We start from the raw sequence: 24,831 nt of genomic DNA, 5'->3' as shown, positions 1-24,831 counted from the left end.
CAAGCCAGTTCTGGATCCACAAGGCAACAGCCCCTTGGATCCCATGCCCTCTCACTTTCTCAAGAAGTCTTGAATGGGGGACCTTATCAAATGCCTTGCTGAAGTCCATGTAAATCACATCTACCGCTCTTCCTTCGTCAATGTATTTAGTCACATTTTCAAAGAACTCAACCAGGCTCGTAAGGCATGGTCTGCCTTTGACAAAGCTGTGCTGACTACTATTGAGCGTACTAAACTTCTCTAAATGTTCATAAATTCTGTCCCACAGAATCTTTTCCATCAACTTACAACCACTGAGGTTAGACTTAACAGTCGGTAATTTCCTGGGCTATCCCTATTCCCTTTCTTGAATATAGGAACCACATTCGCAATCCTCCAATCCTCCGGAACCTCTCCCGTCTCCATCGACGACGCAAAGATTATCACCAGAGGTCCTGTAATGTCTTCCCTGGCCTCCCACAGTAACCTGGGGTATATCCCATCTGGTCCCGGCGACTTATCTATCTTGACGCTATTCAAAACTTCCAACACATCCTCTTTCTTAATGTCCACATACTCAATCTTTTCAGTCTGCCGCAAGCCTGCAGTACAACCACCCTGACCTTTTTCAACCGTGAATACCGAGGTAAAGTATTCATTAAGCACCTCTGCTATTTCTACCGGTTTTGTACAAACTTTCCCACCTTCACATTTTATAGTTCCTATTTCTTCACATCTCATCCTTTTACTCTTCACATATTTGTAGAATGCCTTAGGATTCTTCTTAATATTACCTGCCAAGGCCTTTTCATGACACCTTCTGGCTCTCCTAATTTCCTTCTTAAGTTCCTTCCTACAAGCCGTATACTTCTCTAGATCCCTAACATTTCCTAGCTCTCTAAGCCTTCTGTACGCTTTACTTTTCTTTTTGACTAGGTTCATTACAACTTTCATGCACCACGGTTCCTGTAACCTACCAAAACCTCCCTGTCTCATTGGAACGTTGTCGTGCAGAACTCTAGACAAACATTTTTTGAAAATCTATCACCTTACATCAGTACTTTTTCCCGAGAACATCTCCTTCCAATTTACTCATCTAATTTCCTTCCTGATGGTTTCATATTTCCCCTTCCTCCCGATAAACACTTTCCTAACTTGCCTGATCCTATCTCTTTCCAATGCTAGCGTAAAGCTATCCCCAAGATGTTCTCCCACTGAGAAATCCAACACCTGCCCAGGTTCATTAGCCAGTACAAGATTGAGTACAGCTTCTCCTCTTGTAGGCTCATCCACATACTGTGTCAGGAAACCCTCCTGAACACACCTAACAAACTCCTTCCCAACCAAACCCCTTACCCTAGGGATATTCCAACCGCTGTTTGAGAAATTAAAGTCTCCCATCACGACAACTCAGTTACTACTACAGCTCTCCAGGATCTGTTTCCCTATCTGCTCCTCAACACCCCTGTTACCATTGGGCAGCCTATAGCAAACACCCAGCAAAGTTATCGACCCTTTCCTGTTCTGAACTTCCACCCACAGAGACTCTGCAGACAATCTCTCCACGGCCTTCACTTTCTCTACAGCCGTGACACTATCCCTGATCAACAGTGCCACTCCCCCCCCCACTCTTTTGCCTCCCTCCCCGTCCTTTCTGAAACATCTGAAACCTGGCAACTGAAGTATCCAGTCCTATCCCTGAGACATCCAAGTCTCTGCAATGACCACCACATCATATTTCCAAGCAGTGATCCACGTGTAAGCTCATCCACTTTATTCACCACACTCCTGGAATTAAAATAGACACATCTCAAACCTTCGATCTGAGCGCTCCCCTTCTCCATCACCCGTCCATCCTTCCTCTTACACTGTCTACAATCCTTCTCTATTTGCAAGCTAACCTCCTCGCTCCCAGTCACCTCATCTTGATTCCCTTCCCCAACCTTTCTAGTTTAAAGTCTCCCCAGTAGCCTTAGCTAACCTTCCTGCCAGGATATTGGTTCCCTTTGGGATTCAAGTGTCACCCGTCTTTCTTGTACAGGTCACACCTGCCCCAAAAGAGATCCCAATGATCCAAGAAGCTGAATCCCTGCCCCCTGCTCCAGTCCCTCAGCCACGCATTCATCCGCCACCTCATTCCATTCTTGCTCTCACTTTCCCGTGGCACAGGCAGCAATCCTGAGATTACTACTTTTGTGTTCCTCCTTCTCAACTGTCTACCTAACTCCTTATATTCTCTTTTCATGACCCCTTCCCTCTTCCTACCTATGTCAGCGGTACCAATATGTACCACTACCTCTGGCTCCTCTCCCTCCTACCTCAGGATTTCTGGGACGTGACCAGAGACATCCTGGATCCCGGCTCCAGGGAGGCAAACCACCATCTGAGACTCCTGTCTGCCTCGCAAAATTGCCTGTCTGATCCCCTCACTGTAGAGTCCCCGATTAATACTGCCTTCATCCTCCTTTCCTTAGCCATCTGAGTTACAGGGCTGGACTCTGCTCCAGAGTCATGGCCACTGCTGGTTCCCCTAGGTGAGCTGTCCCCCCCCAGCCCTACTCAGACAGGAGTACTTATTGTGAAGGGGTGGGGTGCTCTCTATCACCCGAGCTTTCCCCTTCCTGACCATTACTCACTTGTCTGCCTCCCATGGCCCCGGTGTGACCATCTGCTGCTAGCTCCTGTCTATCACCTCCTCATTTTCCCTAACCAGACAAAGATCCTTGAGCTGCAGTTCCAGTTCTCTAACACGGTCCCTTTGGAACCTCAGTTCGACACACCCAGCACAGATATGGACGTCCGGGAGGCCAGGAGCCTCCAGGGCCTCCCACATCTTATACTGGGAACAATGACTTAATTTAGTATAACAACAGACTTATATTTAATATAAAGTTTAATTGTAGATGTGTGAGAACTTAATGATACCTTTAGTAAGTGATTGTGAGTTTGAGGTGTTCTGTGTTTTGAATCTATAGCTGTGAGAGAATGTTGAGAATTAATTATTTGAAATCTATGAGCAGTGAGAATCTGTGTTTTGCTTTTGTTTTATGTAGATATTCATAGGTTGTTTTATTATTGTTTTGGCTTATATATATTAAGATTATTTGAAGTTCATCTTGTCTTGACTTTTAATTGTAGGCATTTCAGAACTTTAAAGCAAGCATCATTAGAGTGCTGGTGTAATTCAATTTGTTTATCATAGTTTTAAATCACATGCTCTATTTCTCAGTGTGTGGATGACATTTGTGTACTTCAAAGTTTAATGCTTTTCTAGCTAGCATTGTGATTTTGTGATGGAAGTTTCAGAGGATACAGGAGGAGTATGACAAAGAGGCAGATCCAACCCAGTATGGTAGACATAGTAAAAAGTTTCACAACACCAAGTTAAAATCCAACAGGTTTATTTGGAATCACAAGCTTTCAGAATGCTGCTCCTTCGTCATGTGACTCACAGCACTCCAAAAGCTGGTGATTCCAAATAAACCTGTTGGACTTCAAACTGGTGTCATGAGACTTCTTACTGTGCCCATCCCAGTCCGACAGTGTGGTAGAGTACAGTCATCTACCATCCCATCATGCGAGAACCCATCACCTAACCCAACAGTCTCTTTAGCCATGTATTTATCCCTCCCCTTTGGGAAAACAACAACTTCTGTTCCCATTGTTTCTGGAGATGACGGTGAAATGAGAAGTGAAAAAGAACTAAGTGTTCCTCTTTCTCAAGCCAATGGGTAAACTTGTATTAGGAGGTTAGAAAAAGTTAAAGATGATCACTCTTTTGAGGTGAATAGGAAATGGGGTGAATTGGGATTGGTAGATACTAATTTAAGAAGGACTTGGAGAGATACTGGATAAGCCACAAAATAAACTGCACCTGTGTATGAATGAAATTGTTGAATCAGTTAAAGTTAAAGCATAATTTACTGTTTTGTTTTGAGTTAATGCTTGTAAGAGTTTAGTTTCCTGGGAAAAATCATAAAATTAGAATGGGAGAGAAAGTTGAGAAAGCAGAGTTATAAAAATATGAGGGGGGGGAGGTGGTTGTGAGCTTATCAAAAAAATTCTAAATGCTGAATAAATATGAAAATGGGAGAGTTTCAGATTAGTTTTCTCGGTGAGGCCACAAATAAAATCTTATGGCAAATAATGCAAAACATGATGCACCATCTGATTCCTGCCAGTAGGGGACCTGGGCAAGGCATAAGCTCGGTGGAAAGCCAGCTGTTCACACTAGAGAGTGCCTGGTCAATTCCCCCGCACCCCGGCCCACTTGATTGCTGACCTGACTGATCGCCAGTTGCAGAGTTCACAGCTCTGCCACCCCCCCACCCGGAAGTTGCCAGTTGCAGAGTGCACTGTTCCCCAATCCGCCTCCCTTTAGGCCCCAGCCCTATAATGGCCCCTCCCCTCCCCTAAGGCCCTGAACCCCTCAGACCCTGCTTCTTAGCACTTCCAACTGCCCAGTGGGCAGCGCCAGGCTGACAGTGCTATGGTGTCAAGCTGACAGTGCCTGGTTGGCACTGCCCAGGGAACATTGCTTCCCCATGTCCTCAACCTCCTGGGGGCCCTTATGGTTTCTGGTCCTACCGCAAGGCCATCACATCAAGTCGCCGTTGATGGGGACCAAATGTGATCTTCGCTGGTGAGGACCTTTACTGGCAATGAACTCGGACAATTGCATCCCAGGCCCACTAATAATATTTAAATTAACATTTGAATTGATGTAAATATTAAAATCAGTCAGAAGTGAGCGAGGCTGACCATGCTGGAAATCTAGGCCCAGTAAGATTGCGATAAGTGAGAAACTGGGCGCATACCTCTTTTTTTGCCTCTCGCACAATCTTACCAGCTTGCCACACCCATCAACCAACAGGATGAGCCAGGAAGTTCACCCCAAAGGTGTTTATTATCTTGTTAAAGAAAATCATGTAGGGTTACGTAACTCTCCTGCATGTCTACTCAAACTTTCATGACATAAGGATTATGATTTGAGGGGCTGCCTGCTCAGGGGCTGAGCACATTATATAGGACCTAATGTTGAATGTATTATAGCAAAATGTTAAAAGTATTATATTAATTATACCCATTACACCCATGTAAACACCCAATGGGACACTACGTAGGATAGAAAATATTGGGGTGATTAGGGGAAGCTATTATGTTGGATATCATAATGTTCCTTTATAAGCTGTGGTGAAAGGGGGAAATGTGGTTAGCACAGTTTTAGATAAACCACTTCAGTTGTTTTTGCACGTCCGACATATGAGACAAAAGAGGCAAGGTGACAGTTTAATGCTACAGTAAACAATAAAATCTAAGCCCAATGGGCCACAAAAGAGCCAACACACATTGCGTACTTGGGCAAGAGAAAATAAACTTTACCTATTATCGTCACTGCAATGAAGTTACTGTGAAAGTCGCCTAGTCGCCACACTTCAATGCCTGATCAGGTACACTGAAGAAGAATTTGGCTTGGCCAATACACATAACCAACACGTCTTTCAGACTGTGAGAGGAAACTGGAGCGCCCGGAGGAAACTCGTGCAGGAGAATGTGTGGACTCCGCACAGACAGTGACCCAAGCCGGGAATCAAACCCGGGTCCCTGGCGCTGTGAGGCAGCAGTGATAGCTATTGTGCTACTGTATCACCCCCCATCACCACATGGTAGCAGAACTTCTGATGTGGGAATAATTGACTTTGGTCCATAACTAATTATGCAGAGAGTTTGACCCACATCTACTGACAAGGGTGGGGAAGGTAGAACTGGTGGAAACGTACAAGAGGGACATGTTTGATATGCAAGTCATGGAAAGCATAAAGGATAACCTAACCCAATACTTGAACCATTTCTCCAATGCAACCCCCTTCTTGCCAGAACATCTGATTATGATTTGGAAACAGGCTCAGAGAATGTACAAAAAGTACTACACACTACGACAAATTTGTGTCTTAGCAGACAATATTAAGAAAATAAATGCCTCCATATAGTGAGAGGTTTTATGGAATTGCAGCTCAAATGTACAGATATACTCATGACTTTGGATTATCTCCCGGTGTTCTGGTAGTAATTCAACGGGTACTGATCATATATTTGACATGCCTAATTTACCACACCAGAAAAGATGACATTGGGAATTTGAATCTAACAATTGGAAATAGAGCTGCAGGGCCATTTAATACAGATAGTCTGAACCAGCATCTTTAAAACTCTAAGCTGGATACCTGGCAAGTATCTTCCTTCTTGGTAAATCAAAGTATTTATTTAATATTTCAACCACGCCGCTTGTCTCTATGTCTAAATCTCCTTTTTGGTTACTAATCAGATCCATCCCTCCTGTAACCACCTTTTTACTATGTATATACCCATAGAAGACTTTTAACTTCTCCTCATGCTAGTACCAGTCCATTCTCATTACCTCTCTTTGATTTTCTTATTTGCTTTATCAATTCCTCTCTGAATGTTCTGTATTTGGCCTGGTTCTTAATTGTATTGTCTACCTGACATATGTCACAAGTACACTATTTCTGCTTCAGCTTAACCTCAATCTCTTTCATCATCCAAGGACCTCTGGAATTGGTTGGCCGACCCCTTCCAACCAGGGGAAAATACCTAGGCAGTAGCGGGCTGGTATTTGAACTATCTCTTCTTTAAAGGCAGCCTATTGCTGAGTTATAGTTTTGCTAATTTTTGATTTCAGTTGATTTGGGACAGGTCCATTCTCATTCCTTTGAAGTTGGCTTTCCTCCAGTTAATTATTCCTACTCTGGATTGACCTTATCCTTTTCCAGATCCTAAACTTAAAGGTATAATGATCACTGTCCGTTAAATGTTCTCCTACAGGTACTTGATCCACTTGGTCCATCCCACTCCCATGAACAAGGTCCAGCAATGTCTCCTTTTTTGAAACATGCTGCTATGGAAAATTCTCTTGAACATAACCTAGGAAATCTTGCCCCTCTCTGCCTCTCTTAAAAATAAAACCTTTTCAAATCAATTTTTGCTTAGCATCTCATAATTTGTCATCTGATGTATGAGGGGGAAGGGGGGGAATCAGGATATTGGATTTGATGATCAATCAAAACGAATGGCAGGGAAGGCTCGAAGGACTGAATGGCCAACTCCTGCTTCTTGTTTCTATGTTTACTGATGAGGTTGACCAATTCTCTTGTGTTATGTTAGATCTATTTTCTCATAATTTCCTACATGTATCCATCTATCTGTGACACAGAATTTTCTTCAAGGTCAGTAATTTAAATGTTCTTTAAGAATATAAGTACATCTATTTTCATGTAACATGTCTTTATCATTTTGTGTGTTAATTGTTAATTGTGTAATTTTGCAATTTATCCTTTAAATCTTAAAAGGTCAAAGAGAAATTCTGGAACAGGCAAAGCATCATGTGAAAGTATAAAGTTATTCATTCATGTTTTGAGTTTAATTTTCCTCAGAACCTAACCTTATCTCAAAATCAAAATAAAATAGGTCCAATGGATGAATTGCAGCAAGACAATACTAATATTTTGTATATTTTTCTTCAACTATTAACAAAATGCATTTCCTGATTGCATTTTGTTCATGGGAATAAAAAAAGTCAATCATGTTATAATGATTAATAATCATTTTTAAATCTCCTGCTTCCCTGATCTCCTCCTTATTCATTTTTGACACTCAACTATCCAAGCTTGGAGCTTCTTTTAAAAAATGGCGTCTACTCTCTTACTGTTGGCCTTCAATCCCTGCAATCCCTGCCAGTCCATTGCCAATCTCTGGTTCTTTCTAAGACTTCAGAATATGCCATTAACATCCAACTCATTCCCTAATTTCCCCCAATATCAATCCTTTCAGTCTGGCATCTGTCTTACGGTGGTGGCCATTTGTGTCAGTCATCAATAATAAATTCATTAATAATGAATTATTAAATATTTGATAATGAATTATTCTTCTTCATTCTCCTTGATCTCTGAACAACAGTGACTTAGTCTTCAATCGCCTTTCCCTAATATGGAACTTCTTCTGCATTACTCTAGTCTGATTTTTAACACAATGTGTGGGTTTGGGAATGCATGGTGTTCAAAAGCATGAAAATTTACAGTTTCTCAAAACCTGCCGAATTCTACGTTTTCTTCTTCTCAAGGAAGCAAAACAACATGGAAGACCAATGCACATGAGAAATATATTGTCTCCTTGCATAATACGCTGAGTAATAGGGGGTGATTCAATATTAAGATATGTGTTACTGATTTGGATGCAATGATTGCATTATAGTCTGGCATTGAACAAAGAGAAAGACCACTTGCCTTAGTCACATGTAAAACATTGGCACCATTTCAACATTGGTGGTGAATGTATCAATTGCTATTACAGATGGTACGATCTCAAAGTCCAAGAGCAGTGATCTCAGTTCACTTGGATGATGGCTACCAGGAGACATGTGATAGGGATTCAATCTTTTTGGTAAGCCTGATCAACTGTTCATTAAACTCACTCACAGCAGGACTGGCCTGAAGTTAAATACTAATCACACTTTAAGGAGCAGCAAATGTTACATCCCTCTGCTGAACCATATTGATACATTCATGTCGCAGCTACTGCTACATGGTCAAATCTAAGAGTGAGTATTTATTGACAACACTAGAGGCAGCAGGAAAAGCTGGACAGGCTGACAGTAAGAGGCAGAACAACAGTCAACTTTGGGGAGTCAGTTCTGAATGTCTTCTATGAAGTATGAGTGGTTGGCTGTGGGCATCAGAGAAAGCGATGTGTGCTGTTTGGGGGAAAATAGTTATGGCACTGAATGCCACAACTTTGGCTTCACTACTCCTTTTCACTGCAGGGAAAAGTTCAACAACTTTACAAAGCAGCTAAGGTAACCTACCTGTTCCTCTGACCTATCCTTGCAGTCTTGTCATTCATTGTCATACTTCATTCATTGCCTTATTGTGCTCTAGAATTTTAATATAGGAAAATGGGCCTATACAAAAATCATTTATAAATTCTTTCTCAACATCACATATTCTTCAGTCTACCAACTCATGGGAAGGAAAGCTGCTCACCTTCAGACATAATAAGAAGTCTCACAAGACCCAGTTAAAGTCCAACAGGTTTATTTGGTAGCACAAGCCACTAGCTTTTGGAGTGCTGCCCCTTCATCAGGTAAGTGGGAGTTCTATTCACAAACATGGCATATAAGGACAGAAACTCAATTTACAAAATAATGGTTGGAATGCGAGTCTTTACAGGAATCAGTCTTAAAGGTACAGACAATGTGAATTGTTTTGTGAATTAATGTGAGGTACAGACAATGTGAATTGTTTTGTGAATTAATGTGAATTACAGCCAATCTTAAAGGTACAGACAATGTCTCACATTTTCTGTACCTTTAAGATTTGATTACCTGTAAAGACTCGCATTCCAACCATTATTTTGTAAATCGAGTTTGTGTCTATATGTGCCCTGTTTGTGAACAGAACTCCCACTTACCTGATGAAGGGGCAGCACTCTGAAAGCTAGTGGCTTGCGCTACCAAATAAACCTGTTGGACTTTAACCTGGTGTTATGAGACGTCTTACTGTGTTTACCCAGTCCAATGCCGGCATCTCCACATCACCTTCAGACAAACAGAAAAGAAACTCCTTCATTTCTGTATCCACTTCTGCACTTACATGCATTACCTGCTCTCGTTAGCTCACTATTGACGGGGTATCCTTCAGCCATTTGGCCTTATTCTCTAAAGCCTTCTACCTGAACTTTTCTGCCACTACATTTCTCTCTCCATCTCTCAAAATGCATCTTTTTCACCTATCCTTCATGTGAGCCTCTAACATCTCGCTTTCATCCCTGTCACTCTGGTTTAGTGTCTATTCCTTTTTCCTTCTCCTTGTTTTTTTTCTCCCTTCTATGAAACACCTTGGAACATTGTTTATGTGAAAAACATGAAATGGATGCAAAGCATTGAAATATAGCACTGAATATTGTGTGCAGGTTAGCTTAAACGCTAAAAGTTATTTCTGCTCACTGACCAATTCTTCTGAAAAGTCTCTGCTAAATATATTCCAGCCTCCAAAGCTAACACTGACAAGTCAACAGGAAGAAATTAATAAGATTATCAGAAATGGACTGTGTCAACTACTTTTAGTTTGGGAAAAGGAAAGTTAATATTTTGGAGAGTAAAGGGCAACAGATTAGTTTTGATTTGCACACAAAATCTTCTGTTACTGCATTGTCAGGGACTCCAGGGTAAGCGAGGCATTCTCAGCACCTGTGACTTATTTGCTCAAGTATAGTTAATATAGCAGTACATGCACATGGAAAGGAAAGCTGCTCACTATCAAACAGACGGAAAAGAGAGTCATTCATTTGTGCATCTACAGTGGCACATCTGTGATTTTTCTGACATATAGCTTTTTAGCTGTCCCTCTGCCTGACTTGCTCAAAGATGCAGCTGCTTTAACTTTGCACGTTAAACCCTAATTTTGGCAGGGACATGTGCTGAAAAAGAGGTTATAGGTCATACTTTAGTGGAAACCGTCTTGGCGATTCTGTCTTGATATTAGCAATTGTGTTATTTAACATGAGCAATTTTGTTGATTTGTGAGTAAATTGTACAGGATCAGGAAGCAGCCTGATTGTATATAAACTATTCACCTGGGGGATGTGTTATGGATGGGGAGAAATGACGTCCCCTTTTCTCACCTCTTGGCTGATAGCAATAGGATGTATTGTAGTGAAGGAATCTTTCAAATCCTATGACTAAAGAGAAGACACAAACAAGCTTTCTTGCAAATTTAAACCAAAATAAAGCATTAATGCTTGTTTTTCAGAGCACACAAAATGTAAATGCAACAACATGCACTCCTCACAAATGCTAACACACACACACACACACACACACACACACACACACACACACACACACACACACACACACACACACACACACACACACACACACACACACAAGAACCGATGATTTCTAAAGATGTGAACATGCACTTAAATTATTTAAAGGCTAAAAAAAGTCACTTCTAATCAGTCTTCAAGATGGTAGTTCAAACATTGCAAGCCTGAAGGATTCTGCTTTGATACACTAAAGGAAAATGAAGATCAGAGGTTTTGGTGATCAACTCACACAAGTTCACCCTAAACGACAGCAAGCCTCTGGATTTTCAGTCAATGTTGGTTGAGCCCCTGCAATAAAACTATACTCTGGAAGGTAAAATGATAAGCCCTATTCTCTACCTTAGGTGAGTTTTAAGTTAGGGTCCTTCCTTGTGGTAGACAAGGGATAGCTTCTTTCTAGTCTTTGTATCCCTCACTGATCTTTTGGGCTGTCCTCGTGGATTAATATATTACTTTAAAGATTTCTTGGCACAGCCAGTTTCTGTCATGTGACACCAGTGTCTACATTTTCCATTGTCCATACAATGGGATGACAGCTAAGAAATTCACTGCACAATTAAGGTGTTTGCTATTTCTTCAATGTTCCAGCTATGATTAGCCCCAGAAATGTGTTTAGTTTAAATTCTATCTTCGTGAGGCTGGCAAGTCTAGCAGCCATTGTTAATTTAAATCTCTTCCCTTGAAATGCTGATGGGTAGTCAATCAGCACCCAGGAAGACCACTTGCATTTTAAATGGGTAGCATGGTGGCACAGTGGTTAGCACTGCTGCCTCACAGTATCAGGGGCCTGGATTCAATTCCGGCCTTGCATGACTCTCTGTGTGGAGTTTGCACATTCTCCTCATGCCTGTGTGCGTTTCTTTTAAGTGCTCTGGTTTCCTTCCATACTCCATTAATGTGCAGGTTACGTGGATTGGTCATGCTAAATTGCCCCTTTGTGTCCCAAGATGTGTGGGTTAGGGGGGATTAGTGGAGTAAATACTTGGGTTACAGGAAACGGGTCTGGGTGGATTTGTCCCTTATTTCAGGGGGATTAGCAGGGTAAACACATGGGGATAGGGCCTGAGTGGGATTGTTGTCGATGCAGACTTGATGGGCTGAATAGCCTCCTTCTGCACTGCAGGGATTCTATGGATTTTATGAATTTCCCAATGACATGTTCAGATATGTCTGTCATTTTGCAGAAGTGACAAAAGAAGTTGCCTGACTTTCTGAAACTAAGTGTCCATCTCCCAATAAGTTTTATGGGAATATAATGCAATGGTAACAGGAGCCACAAAATGGAAGAAAGCATTGGTATTGTCACATGATACAGCTCGCTGTACACAGTCAGTAGAAGGCATGAAATTGGAGTGAATTTGGAGAGTCACTATATCTGATTAATACAGTTCAGAGGTTTAATTATAAAGAAATGCATGAAATTACAGTGAGTGGCACTTTTGCCTATGATAGGGGACATGTCACACCTCTTCAGAGAAGTGGGTAAAGTCTGAATCAGCCAAAGCCATAATTTGTAATGGGAAACTGTGTGCAGGCAGGGAAGGTCATGAAGTCAACATGGGATGTCACAGGTAGAGATGGTACTTCTAAATATATTAGTAATTAGTTTCACCATAATGGTTGTCATTAAATAGTGCCATGAGTGAAGTATTGATTGTAAATGCTTTAGTTAATCAACTGTAGGTGTAGAGTTATCACAAGTTTGATTCATTAAAACAAAAGCATTGTTACATGCACAAGCTGTGTATTTCATAGAAGTCTTAGAGGGGTGGCTCAGCAGCAACAATGTATTATTTTGTCCTCTGTCTTATACTTTCAGTCTTTCTAGTCTTTGTTTTTGTTCTAGTCTCCTTCCTTTGTTCTTCCAAGCCCCAGTAAAGGAAAGAGCAATAGAAATGGAACTGTCTCCGTATTCATAACAGTGACAAAAGCCTTGCATTAAAAGGGTAGATTTTAATAATGAAATTCCATTACCACCACAGATACCACGGTTGTCATTTCTTTAGCTTTCTGCTGCTCTGGAATGAAAGAAAGCAAGTGCAATGTCAGTATTACTTGCAAATTCAAAACAAGCAGAAGATCACACTTCTGATGCATGAAAGTAGGAAGACAGTCTGTACCACGAAAACACCTGTCAGTTGCAGAAAGGGTGGTGGATCAGGCAATAGCATTTCTCACTTTGTAGGACAAGACAAGCTTCCTCTGTTTAGTGACTGTCTACCAAATGAAATGCTCTGAGGCAGGAAGCTTTGTCAGAAAATATTGCTGAATACTTTGATCCTGTTCGGAAACCATTGGATAATAAGGGTGGTGTGAATGAAGTCTAGCTTTGTACTTCAGAAAATGAATGGCTGTAACAATGTGGGAGACAGTTAACCAAAATGTTATACATAACGTGCCTAATTTATATTGGAGATACATGAGTAAACCAATTGGAAGTCAATTTGTTGTAATGATATTGATTATTTACTGGAATTCAAAAGGACACAGCTGGTGGATTCTTGACAGGGAAGATTGCATGTCCAGAACAGATTTCCATTCACTAATTCATGTGCTCACTTTGATAGCACTTTTTATTTTAAATGATCAAATTATAGGTTCAAATATCAAATTGAATTTTGAGTACATTATCCAGGATGATCAGCCCATGCTGTATTGGGACGTATGACGTTATCAGAGATATATCGTTAAATCAAAGCCACAACTACCTGTTCAGTTGGATGCAAAAAAAGAATCAATATTATTATTCAAAGGCGAGAAGAGAATTCTCCAGACATCTTGGCCAACATTCCTCATGTGACAAATACCACCCAAAGCTAATTTTGTTAAAACAAAGAATGCAATTACATTTCAAAAGAAGTAATTCACTGGCTGGGAGGCTTTGAGATATTCAAATGGCAGGTTGATTCTTCTATTATTTGACTGATAAGGAGTTTTGCATTATCAACCTATTGCCAGCAGGTGGGGTAGTGTCAGAGTGGATGATATATGAGTCTAAAATTCAGAGACAGGAAAAGCCACAACTGCTGTTCAGCTGAAAGGATAATCGATGGGAGGGAGTATGATCTCAATTTTTATTCAATTAGCGAGAAAGATTGCATTACTTACAAGAATGATAGGCACCAATATGTTGTACTATTCTTTTATCATGAATTAAGTTAACATTAATATACTTGCTATCCTCTTTGGTCCTATTTTTCATTAGTATGTTATTTAAATAGCAAGAAATGAAACCAGTGATGGAACATTGAGAAAATACTGACACAAGTGCAAAGGTCTCACGTGGGCCAGTTACACGTGCGCAGGAACACTCCCAATGTACTACCTCCAATTTAATACTCAAATATCAACATTTTTCAAACTTACTGAGGAAAAATAGAGCCAAACATGCCTTAGGAAACAGAGCACAGAATGGAATCCAGTTACTCACCAAATTAAATGAGCATCTTATAATATATTTTGACTGTGCTTAATTTGGGCAAACTGCAATTAAATAACATTTGTCAGTACTAATTTCTCAATGTCACAAAATAATAATACCCTTCTGCGAATTTCATGCAGGATGCATGACAACCTCTAATTAATGCTCCTGGCACAAAACACTTTAGCCAGAATACAGCCTTCACAAATAAATAAAACTTCCCCTTTCTGACTGGTATCTTTTTATATACATCTTCAATATATCAGAGAGGAGGATTAATTAGAGAAATAGCATCTGTGAAATACTGTAGACCCATAAAACATCCATGTTTACATTCTCAACTTTGAAAGCATGTACAGTATGATCCATCTATCCAACTATTTGTATGTATGTATGTTTGTATGTATGTATATATGTTTGTATGTATCTACATATCTGTGAGAAAAGTTTTGTTTGAAATAGAAAAATTAGATGTCCATTAAACTTCTTCCCTCCCTTCAGTCCTCCAAAGCCAATCATGTATTGGAAAGTAAGGAGGTGATGCCTTCCGATGCCTCTGTAAATGCCAGCCTATTACTGGTAACAGGGGGTGCAGAATAGTAGGGGTGATTTATCCTGAGACAACCTTCCATTCCTACTCTGAAGCACAATAACCCGAATGAAATTTGGAACCCAATGTACTGATGTGAATCAATGTTCTGTGCCTTTGTGGAGCACCTGTCGTTAGACTAATGTCCCGCACTATCGGAGTAGAACTATTTTTTAAGATGAATTCAATGCTATCTTTCTAGGTAACCCTAAAATTTAGTTACTATGGTTAAATGCATAGATTTAGTTACCCTTCTTAAAATATGCTGCATTTCAACAGTTTATACCAGTATTAGTGAGATTATCATTCATAACTTTGACAGGTATTTATAAACTAAATTGTGCTGCACTCTCTAATTGGTTAAGGAACTTGAAGTAGGTTCTCAGTGTGCCGATGTTACCTTGATCATAGATGTAATGAAATGACAAGTATGATTAATAAGACAGTATTTGATAGGAATTGAATTCAAATTTCACCATCTGCTGTAGTGGGATTCGAATGCAGGTCCCCAGAGTATTACGACATGTCTCTGGATTACTAGTCTAGTGGCAAACCACTAACATCACCTCCCCCAAGCTCAGCAGCTGCTCGTTTGCACAAAAGACAGTGAAGGAAACAAGGTATAAAACTTGCTGTGTGCAAAATTGCGGGAATAGCTAACCTTCTTGAAGTGCCCTTCTTGAAGCCAGCTCTGCAAACATTCAGGCAACAGAGAAGGAAAGAAAAAGCAGCAGATCCTGCATCCTGGATCTCACCACTCGTGCTCTATCCGCACAAAGATCTGCAGGTTGAAAATTGGACTTTTCAGTCACATGAAGAGCCCTGGCAGGAACTTGCAACCCTTAGTAGATGTCACAATCAAATTGAGGGACAGCTGCCGGTGACAAATGTCTACCCACGTATACGCCTGTGAAACATGTATTATCTACTCAATAAAAAGTCTGACAACACCAGGTTTTAGTCCAACCGATTTATTTGATAGTAAACTCACAAGCTTTCGAGGGGATTCTCCATTCACCTGACGAAGAGGGAGTCCCCTCGAAAGCTTGTGAGTTTACTATCAAATAAATCGGTTGGACTAAAACCTGGTGTTGTCAGACTTTTTACTGTGTTTACCCCAGTCCAACGCTGGCACATCCACATCATTATCTACTCAAGACATGTTAAACAGTTGGCAGGTTCCACATGAGATTCAGAACAACATGTACATCAAATAGGAGGACATAGTGCCTAACACTGAGGTACTTCAAAGAGCAGACATGTCTGCAATTGAAGCATTCATCATTAGAGCCTTAGCTCCAATGGACTGGACTTATGGCACCTATGACTAATGATAAAATTCTTAAGACGATCATGTATTCACAACTTAAACTTGGATACTGTCTGCGAGGTAGGTAGAGATTAATGCTCAAGGACTCCTTAAAGTTGTACTTCAAGAAACATGGAATACCCAGTACAGACTGGGAGAAAAGAGATACCCAGGAAGAAATCTCAAATAGTGTTTTTGTTTCCTTCAAGCAGCAAAGAATACAGGCAGTTAAGGACAAAAGGTGAGCTAGAAAGACGGGGCAGTCCCCAACAAATACAGAAAATTCATCCTTGCCCACATACAGGTTTCTAACTGGGTCCAGAGCCACTTTAGAATGCATAACAAACAATGCTATGTATTCAAGAAAATGACCGTCTTTGATAATGAAGAGAAACCGAGATAGTGTGGTCAAAAATTATTTCCTTGTTATCAAATTTCTCTGTTAAGGACCGAGTTATTAACACACACAGGCCACTCTGAATCTGTGACTATTTTATGCAAAGCAAAGTTCTTAAAATAGCAAATGAATGAGCTGATGATCTACTTTTGTTTGAAGCAGGATGTCAGGGTGCTCTGTATTTCTTGCTGTGGATTGGAGGGAAATTAAATGTGCTAATGTCAATAACATAAATTGGTAGCCTGTCTTACACCAGGCCTGATTTTCTTCTCCATAGAATAAACATGAAAGGGAATCAATTAATTTGACTGTGTCACCTAATTGGCAAATGCTCCTGAATGTCAATGGTCAACAGACCATCCCTCTTTTTAGTTCCTCACACAAATTTGACATTGTTTACTTATCAAGTTGATAATGATATATGCCTTATCTTTAAGTAATCCATATAAGTACCTGTCTTTGAATCAAAAAAATGACCTGTTTATGTAAAACTGCAGCTTCCACCTCCTTACTTTTAGAGGCAATAGGGTCAATTTTCACATAGCTTAGTGGATTCTTGCCTGGATTTTCTTCTTTATGCATTGCAGCTGATTGATGATAGTGTAAAAACCAAGGCAAGTCTGCAAATGGATGTAATGCGGAGCAAGGCTTTTTGGAAAGAATTGCCAGCAGGAAGATTTATATGGGAATGATCAATAAATAGTGTGAATGCAAAAATCTCCACAAATGCAAATTATACTGAATTAGGATGGAAAATGTCCATCCACCATCTTAGCCGAGCTTGATAAACAAAGCAGCCTGGTCATTACATTTATCTTGCACTCACTGATCCTTCATACTTATTTGTGCTTTTTTTTTGCTACACCTAATTCTTCCTGGTTTCTTGAAGCTTTCCCCTACTGATTTAGAAACAGAGCAAAGGTATATACAATTTATTTTAAAAATAAAAACTCTGGTGTAATTTCAGTAATAGGTTTGTTGATGTAAAACAGTTTTCCCAAAAAAGAAATCCTACTCAACACGAACTGTGTCAAATAATTCAGTTGAAACAATGCCATTAAACTGCAAAAGAAAATAGACACCACTGTTTATTCATTCATGAGTATATTTCTAGTGTAGCAACAACATACTGAAAGCTAAAACAATATCTGACTGACAAGAAGCAATAGCTGATTGACAGGCCAGTGGTAACCCACTGATCCTGTTATAGTTTACACTATATGGTTCTACACACAGTTAAACTTGTTATGCACACACACCATTCCTTGTTACCTGATTAGATGAAATGTCAATGCTGTAGCGCCTCTCAATCTTCTGTGTTGCAGAGGTTAACTTAAGGTCAGTCCAAATTAATGTCTAATTTCTTAGGCAGAACTAATGAAATGATGAGAAGCTAGGTTCCTGTATTTGTTTAAGTTCCCTGGCTTGCAGATCAGAGGAGCTTCTTCACTTCACATTACTCACCTTCAGTTTTATAATACAAGAAAGGGGTGCATACTGACATAATTCTGACATTGCTAGATTTCGCACAAAATAGTGACAAAAGTCTAAAGGGTTGTTCCTTCGTTTTTAGTTTATTTATTGGTATCACAAGTAGGCTTACATTAACACTACAATGAAGTTATTGTGAAAACCCCCCAAGTCGCCAAACTTTAGCGCCTGTTCAGCTCATTGAGGGAGAATTTAGCATGGCCAATCCATCTAACCTGCACGTCTTTCAGTCTGTGGGAGGAAACTGGAGTACCCAGAAGAAACCCACGCAGACACAGGGAGAACATGCAGACCCCACACAGACAGTGACCCAAGCCAGGAATCAAACCTGGGTCCCTGGTGCAGTGAGGCAGCAGTGCTAAACAACTGTGCAACCATATGGTTTGAAATCAGTCATCATTGTGCACAATTTTCAAATGGAAAATGGGGACGAAACTGAATTTTTTCTGCTGGATTGCAAATGCATCTCAAAGATGCCGTAAAAATGTTTGATGTCATGTTGGTCTGTGATGAATTTCAGGAATTGTCCCTTTACATATGATAATAAAGATCTTCATTTATATTTTAGGTCCCCTTTGAGAGATTGCATTGCCCCAAGTGGTGTAAACATCTGGCCTCCTTCATGGAGCTTATTTGAAAGTGGATGTGGTCTATCAGGTGTGTGATTTTGTTTTAAATGTTTAATGTGGAGCTATGCCTGGTCTGGAGGGCATTAGCTATGAGGAGAAGTTGGTGAAACTTGATTTGTTCTCACTGGAACGACGGAGGTTGAGGGGCAACATCTACAGACATAGATAGACATTTACAAGATAATGAGGGGCATGGACAGAATGGATAGTCAGGAGCTTTTTCCCAGGGTGGAAGAGTCAATTATTAGGGCGCACAGGTTTAAGGTGAGAGGGGAAAGGTTTAAAGGAGATGTACGAGACATGTTTTTTACACAGATGGTAGTGGGTGCCCGGAACTCGCTGCCGGGAGAGGTAGTGGAAGCAGGGACGATAGTGACTTTTAAGGGTGTCTTGACAAATGCATGAATAGGATGGGAATAGAGGGATATGGTCTCCAGTAGGGTAAGGTGTGTTAGTTCAGTCGGTAGCATGGTTGATGCAGGCTTGGAGGGCCAAAGAGCCTGTTCCTGTGTGGTAATTTTTTTTGTTCCTTGTTCTATGAGGAACAGGAGTGCCTCTTGTGTTTCCACAGCACTCCCAAAAACCACTACCAGCCTATGATTGCCCTCCTTCCCCTTGACCTCTCCTCATTTCTAGTAATCTCCTGAGGGGTTAATCCAATGATGCAAGATGGGGGCCTAGTGGTAATGTCACTGGAATAGTAAACCAAATACACAAGCTACTTATCTCTGGACATGGGTTCAAATTACGTGATGGCTATGGTGGAATTTAAATTTACTTAGTAGATCTTTAATATAGAGCTATTTTCAATGATGGTGAACATGACAGATACCACTGATTGTTGTAAAAACTCATCTGCTTCACTAATGTGCTTTTGGGAAGGAAATCTGCCATCCTTACCTGGATTGGCCTAAATATGACTCCAGAACCAAGCAATGTGATTAACTCTCAACTGCCCTTAGAAATGTCCTAGCAAGCCATTCAGTTCAAGGGCGATTAGGGATGGGCAACAAATGTTGGCCTTGCCAGCGATGCCCACACCTCATGAAAAATTTATTTAAAAGTGACCCGAAATTCATCTCCTGGAGAAGGTGAGCTGCCAGTGGAAGTGTGGCACACAAGCCATCTAAGTTATTGAAATGGAGCCTGAGGTCTAATTTCAGGTCAACTGTGATCTCCTGATGTGGGGGAGGAGGTTTTCCCATGGCTGCCTATGCAATGCTGCCACTGGGCCCCCATATAGATATATAGAAAATGTATAGACAACATTTTACCCCTAACTGTGAAATTTGGTCAGCTTTGCCTCACTCAAGCATCAGCAACGCGCTCTAAAGATCAGCCTTCGAAAAAGCCCAAAAAAGATAAACATTGGAAGCATCTATTCAAGAGGAAGCTTGAAAGATTCCCTTTAACAAATTGAACAAATGACCATCGATGATAAACAGTCACATTTTCAATCGGTGTGTTTTCTTTTTCAATTCTCCTTTCTGCTGGATGTGTGTTTTCCAAATTAACATTTGTGAAGCCAGGGCAGTCTGCGCCTTGCCCAGGCTTTCCAAGTCATTTTTCTCCTTGCAGCAATCTCAAGAAGCACTAAATTACAAACATACAATTCTGGTGCATTCTACTGTATGGTAGTGACAGCTAGCCAACAGCTAAATTAATCAGTTGCAGACTAGATGCTTTTGCGACGCATAATTTATGACACTTAGAGTATCTTCAATGGCCTGACTTTATCAGAAATGACAACACCCGTTAATGCACGCAACTCCCTGAATCTACCTGCTGGGTCCGGTTTCCTGTAATGATTAAGTCATCTCATGCTTATGAAATGCCTTTTCCCTTCAAGGCTAATATATAATTTCAACCCCCTCTTTTGATGACTGGAGTCTCTTACGCAGTTGAGCATGACGTTAAGGTCAAAATTGTATCAGACAAGATGTCAATATCCTATGGGATACAAGAGATATATCATCCATCTCGTGCACAACAGAACAGTTTGGGGCCATCCTATCAGTCAGCTTTATGCTACAAATATTGCAGCTGTCTTATATACAGACTGAGAAGATGGGCTCACATTTTGAAACAAAAGGAAAAAATATAAATGTTGGAAATCCGAGGGGATTTTCATTGTAACTTCATTGCAGTGTTAATGTAAGCCTATTTGTGACACTAATAAATAAACTTAAAAAAACAAAAAATGTTAAACTTTAAACTTAAAACATAAAATGCTGGGAATGCATAATGGACCAGTCCACATCTAAAAGAGAGAGAAAGGTAGGTTAGCATTTCATTGTCGACCCTTCTTCAGTTAGAGCTTGCGGCAGTGAACTCCAAATTCTAACCACCATTTAGTAAAGTTTTTTTTCACTTTATTTTTTCGTGTTTTTCAAATTTGCATCCTCTTGCCATTGTCATGAAAATCATGAATCACTAATCAATTTATCATAGTTCCTCATATTTTAGCGGACCTCTATTAGGTCATGCCCCATGAATGAATAAATTTTTAAAAATTCATAACTTTCTAGCCTCAGTGAAACAAAATCCAGTTTCCCAAATCTCCTTTGATAACCGCAGTATCATATTGAATCCGCACTGCATATTTTTCATTGCTTTCGTGTAAATCAACACTCAAAACTGTGCACATCTCGTTCACACTTCCAGTGATTTGCTGTTCATTTCTAATAATTCTTGTATTTTTTAAATTTTACCTTTTGAAGCACTAGGTACAAAGAGTTGTATAATTAATGCTATCCAGTCTAATACAAAATTATTAAATTTAAGTGATTCATGACTCTACTTGGTTTGGTCTTTTCTGGTTCCGAATTTGGTTTGGAGTTCTTGCCTAGTTGGTGTATTCTCTAGCATTAATAAAACTGCTACTCAGTCCAAACATATGCAAGAACAGATTCTTTTGATAATAAATTCAAATTTATGCACATATCAATGCCAAAACTACAGATAGCAAAAGTCATTTTTGGAACTGAAGGGAGGAGGTCTTATTGTGAAAATGTTTTCTGTGAAAGGGACAAAAATCAAACCTAGAATTCCAATTAGACAACAATCTAAACAAGAAAGAACAGAAATAGTGCTAAACCGGTAACATAACACAACCCTGATCTCCACTGTTTTGGGATCATTGTGAGCTGGGGAACACTTCAGCACGAATGATCATCATATCATTAAATTCAGTATTCTGGAAAGGAAAAGTGAAATGAATATACAGGGCTTCTAGCGAGCTGATTCTAAGGCTGCATGGGTCTTGATGAACAGAATTAATAGAAAAATAGATGGAGGTCAAAGTGAGCATGAATGAAATGTTCCTTAAGACATATGGCAGGGCAAGTTAAATAGAAAGACAAGATTAATGTGAAAATACGATCATCATTGGTTACTAAATAGATTAGATTAATACCGTATAAAAGAAAAACGAGGATTTTAAAAAGACTGCAAGGATATTTAGCTCTAAGTCATTAGAAATAATTTAAAAGCAAAAGTTACTAAAACAAAAGGATAATAAAGAAGAAAAATACACAATTGGATTAAAAAAACTGGATATTAGAAAGAGAAATTGTATTCCTTGGATATACCCAGGAAGTGAAGTATTGAAAGATAAGAGATATTGTGGGTTCAATTTTATCCTATCCTACTGATCAAGAAACTGACTGGATTAGTTTTATATCCAACACTATTGAAGGCAGTGAAGCATAATATTGGGGTTGGGGTGTAAAACCTGCATTCTGCCCATTCAGTGGGTTTCCCGCTTGATAAGTGAGGTTAAAATTTCCTCCAATACAACACTGAATTTGGATGTCTAGAACAGGTGGCCGGCATGTCACAAGCTGTTTTTCACAGATTTTGTTCAGCATTCCAAAAGCATATGCTCATCCTATAGCTGGTGAGGAAACACTGAGGCTTGGCAAACGGATTGCTTCAAGGTGTTACCTGGAAACTGAGTGAGAGACCACATGCTTATTGTCATATTTCGAGATTCCCTTCTTGTTTGACCTAGAACGGATTTTAGTTTCATTTATAATCCTGATGTTGCCATGACATTAGTAGGCATCCATGAGTTAACTCATAGGAGCAGACAGGTTACTCAGGGCGCGTACTTGATCAATTGATGGAACACCAAATACAAATCAAATTATGTATTTTCATATTACTGCATGAATTTGAGGGAATGGGGTGGTTATTAGCACAATTTACAGAGGTTTGCAACTATAATGTTGAATTAGTTTAATTTAGTAAGCAAAGAATGGGATCTAATTGGTTAGACAATGTAGTTTTAGGCTTGCCAACACTCCTGGGTTGGATTGGTCTGGTGTCTCCAGGCATTCAAAATCAATCTCAAGGACCCTGTTGTGTGAAACCCTGGAGAAAAATCATTGCAACATTAAACAAAAATGTTGTTTTTGTCATTTTCTTTTACCATTTCTCTTTAGCATATTTAAAAACAAGACATACTATCCAAGCTCTTCATCTTGCATGCATCAAACAGGTATGCAAGAATACCAATTGTTAAGGGAAAAACAATTCACATAGCATGAGAAGAGAGTTCTGATTGGTTGGCAAGTGAACTCTGATTGGTAGAGGCATTGCCATGGAGAATGCACCAAGGGCTAGTTAACTGCCAAGCTTTTTGTTTGAATTCAAACCAGGCAGGTCAACTCTGATTGGTCAAGGCATTGCCATGGAGCATACACTTGAATTAACCATGCTAAACAATCCTGATTGTGCTAAGAATTATTCTGAAAAGGAATGAAGGATGGCGCTGGTGTGAGAGGAAGCATGATCCACAGGTGGCAAGATCCTTCTTGACATCCAGCTGTTTGTTGAGGTCTGGAGCAAGGTTAATGTACATCAAGCAAACTTTAAACATGCCTGGAGTGCAATTGCAAAGAGAGAACTTCGGAAGTCTAGCTGGAAAGGGTTATTTTTAGATTCTTTCCAGCTGGTTGGAGTTTACTGTGTGCTCAGCGGGGGAGGGGCTGCGGATTTCAGCGCAGTTTGCAAACTCTCTCTGTGTTCTTTTTTCACCTAAGAAAGGGTGATTTAAAGTGGGAAGCAGAAGCCACTGAGGTCCTGCTGCAAATTGCAAATTGCTGGTTCTACTTTTGGATTTTTTTTGCAGCTGGAGCTCAAAGAGGGGCATATTGGGACTTGCAATTCAGTCTGGAACCAGCTTGTAGTTTTTTCACTCAGTCAAGTGTGAATTGGTTTAGGGTGAGGGGCAGCCCAGGGAAGCTCCTGTATCATAAAAACTGCAACTGTCAGATCAACCTGAGTTCACTGTGCTGTTTCTTTTTTCACCCGACCAAGGGCCAGGGAGAAGGCTTGCAACTTGCAGCTCAGCTGGGAATCCTTTGCTGCTTCTGTTCGCTTAGTTAAGGGTGAAGCAAGGTGAAAAGCAATCGACGTAAGAACTCTGGTAGATCGAGCAGCGAGACAGCTTGATATGTGGACCAAGAAATAGCACTCCAGGCTGGAGGAAATAGGTAAGTCCACATGCACTGGCACTGGCAAAATGGCAGGAGGCAAACCAAAATTGAAGAGTGGGACCACAGGGGCAGAAGGGGGGTCCGTACCATGCTCTCCTGGAGGGGTCCCTGAACAGAGCATGTTGAGCGAAAGGACAGGGGAAGCTATTATGGACGCCATGCAAAGATTGGATAGTAAGTTGGATCAGCGGGCCACTGAGGTGCAGGCCAAGATAAACGAGCTCAGAGAGGAGCTCAGATCATCTGTTAAACCTCTTCAAGGTGTCACCATCACTCATGAGAACCACTTGAAGGAGCTTGAGGACTCAGAGGCATTTAGTAGAAATACCATCTCTGAGCTGAAGAGTCAAGTTACTTATTTGACACTGGAGGTTAAGTCTCTAAGGGACAAATGTGATGAGATGGAAGGATGCCAAAGACAATGTAACATCTATCTGATAGACCTTCCAGAGGGAATTGAGGGCCCAAATATCACAAACTTTGTCCTCTGGATATTGAAGAATATGCTGGAACTTGAGGATGAGTCGCTTCTGGATCACGCACACAGAGTGTTACGGACAAAGCTCAGACCAGCAGAAGCTCCTTGGCCCATTATTGCACGAGTATATTACAC

The sequence above is a fragment of the Carcharhinus amblyrhynchos genome, chromosome 15 (assembly GCF_965287045.1).
Source record: "Carcharhinus amblyrhynchos chromosome 15, sCarAmb.v2.hapA, whole genome shotgun sequence".
Taxonomy (NCBI): Eukaryota; Metazoa; Chordata; class Chondrichthyes; order Carcharhiniformes; family Carcharhinidae; genus Carcharhinus; species Carcharhinus amblyrhynchos.
The sequence above is the reverse complement of the archived record's forward strand: the minus strand, read 5'-3'. Positions refer to the sequence as shown.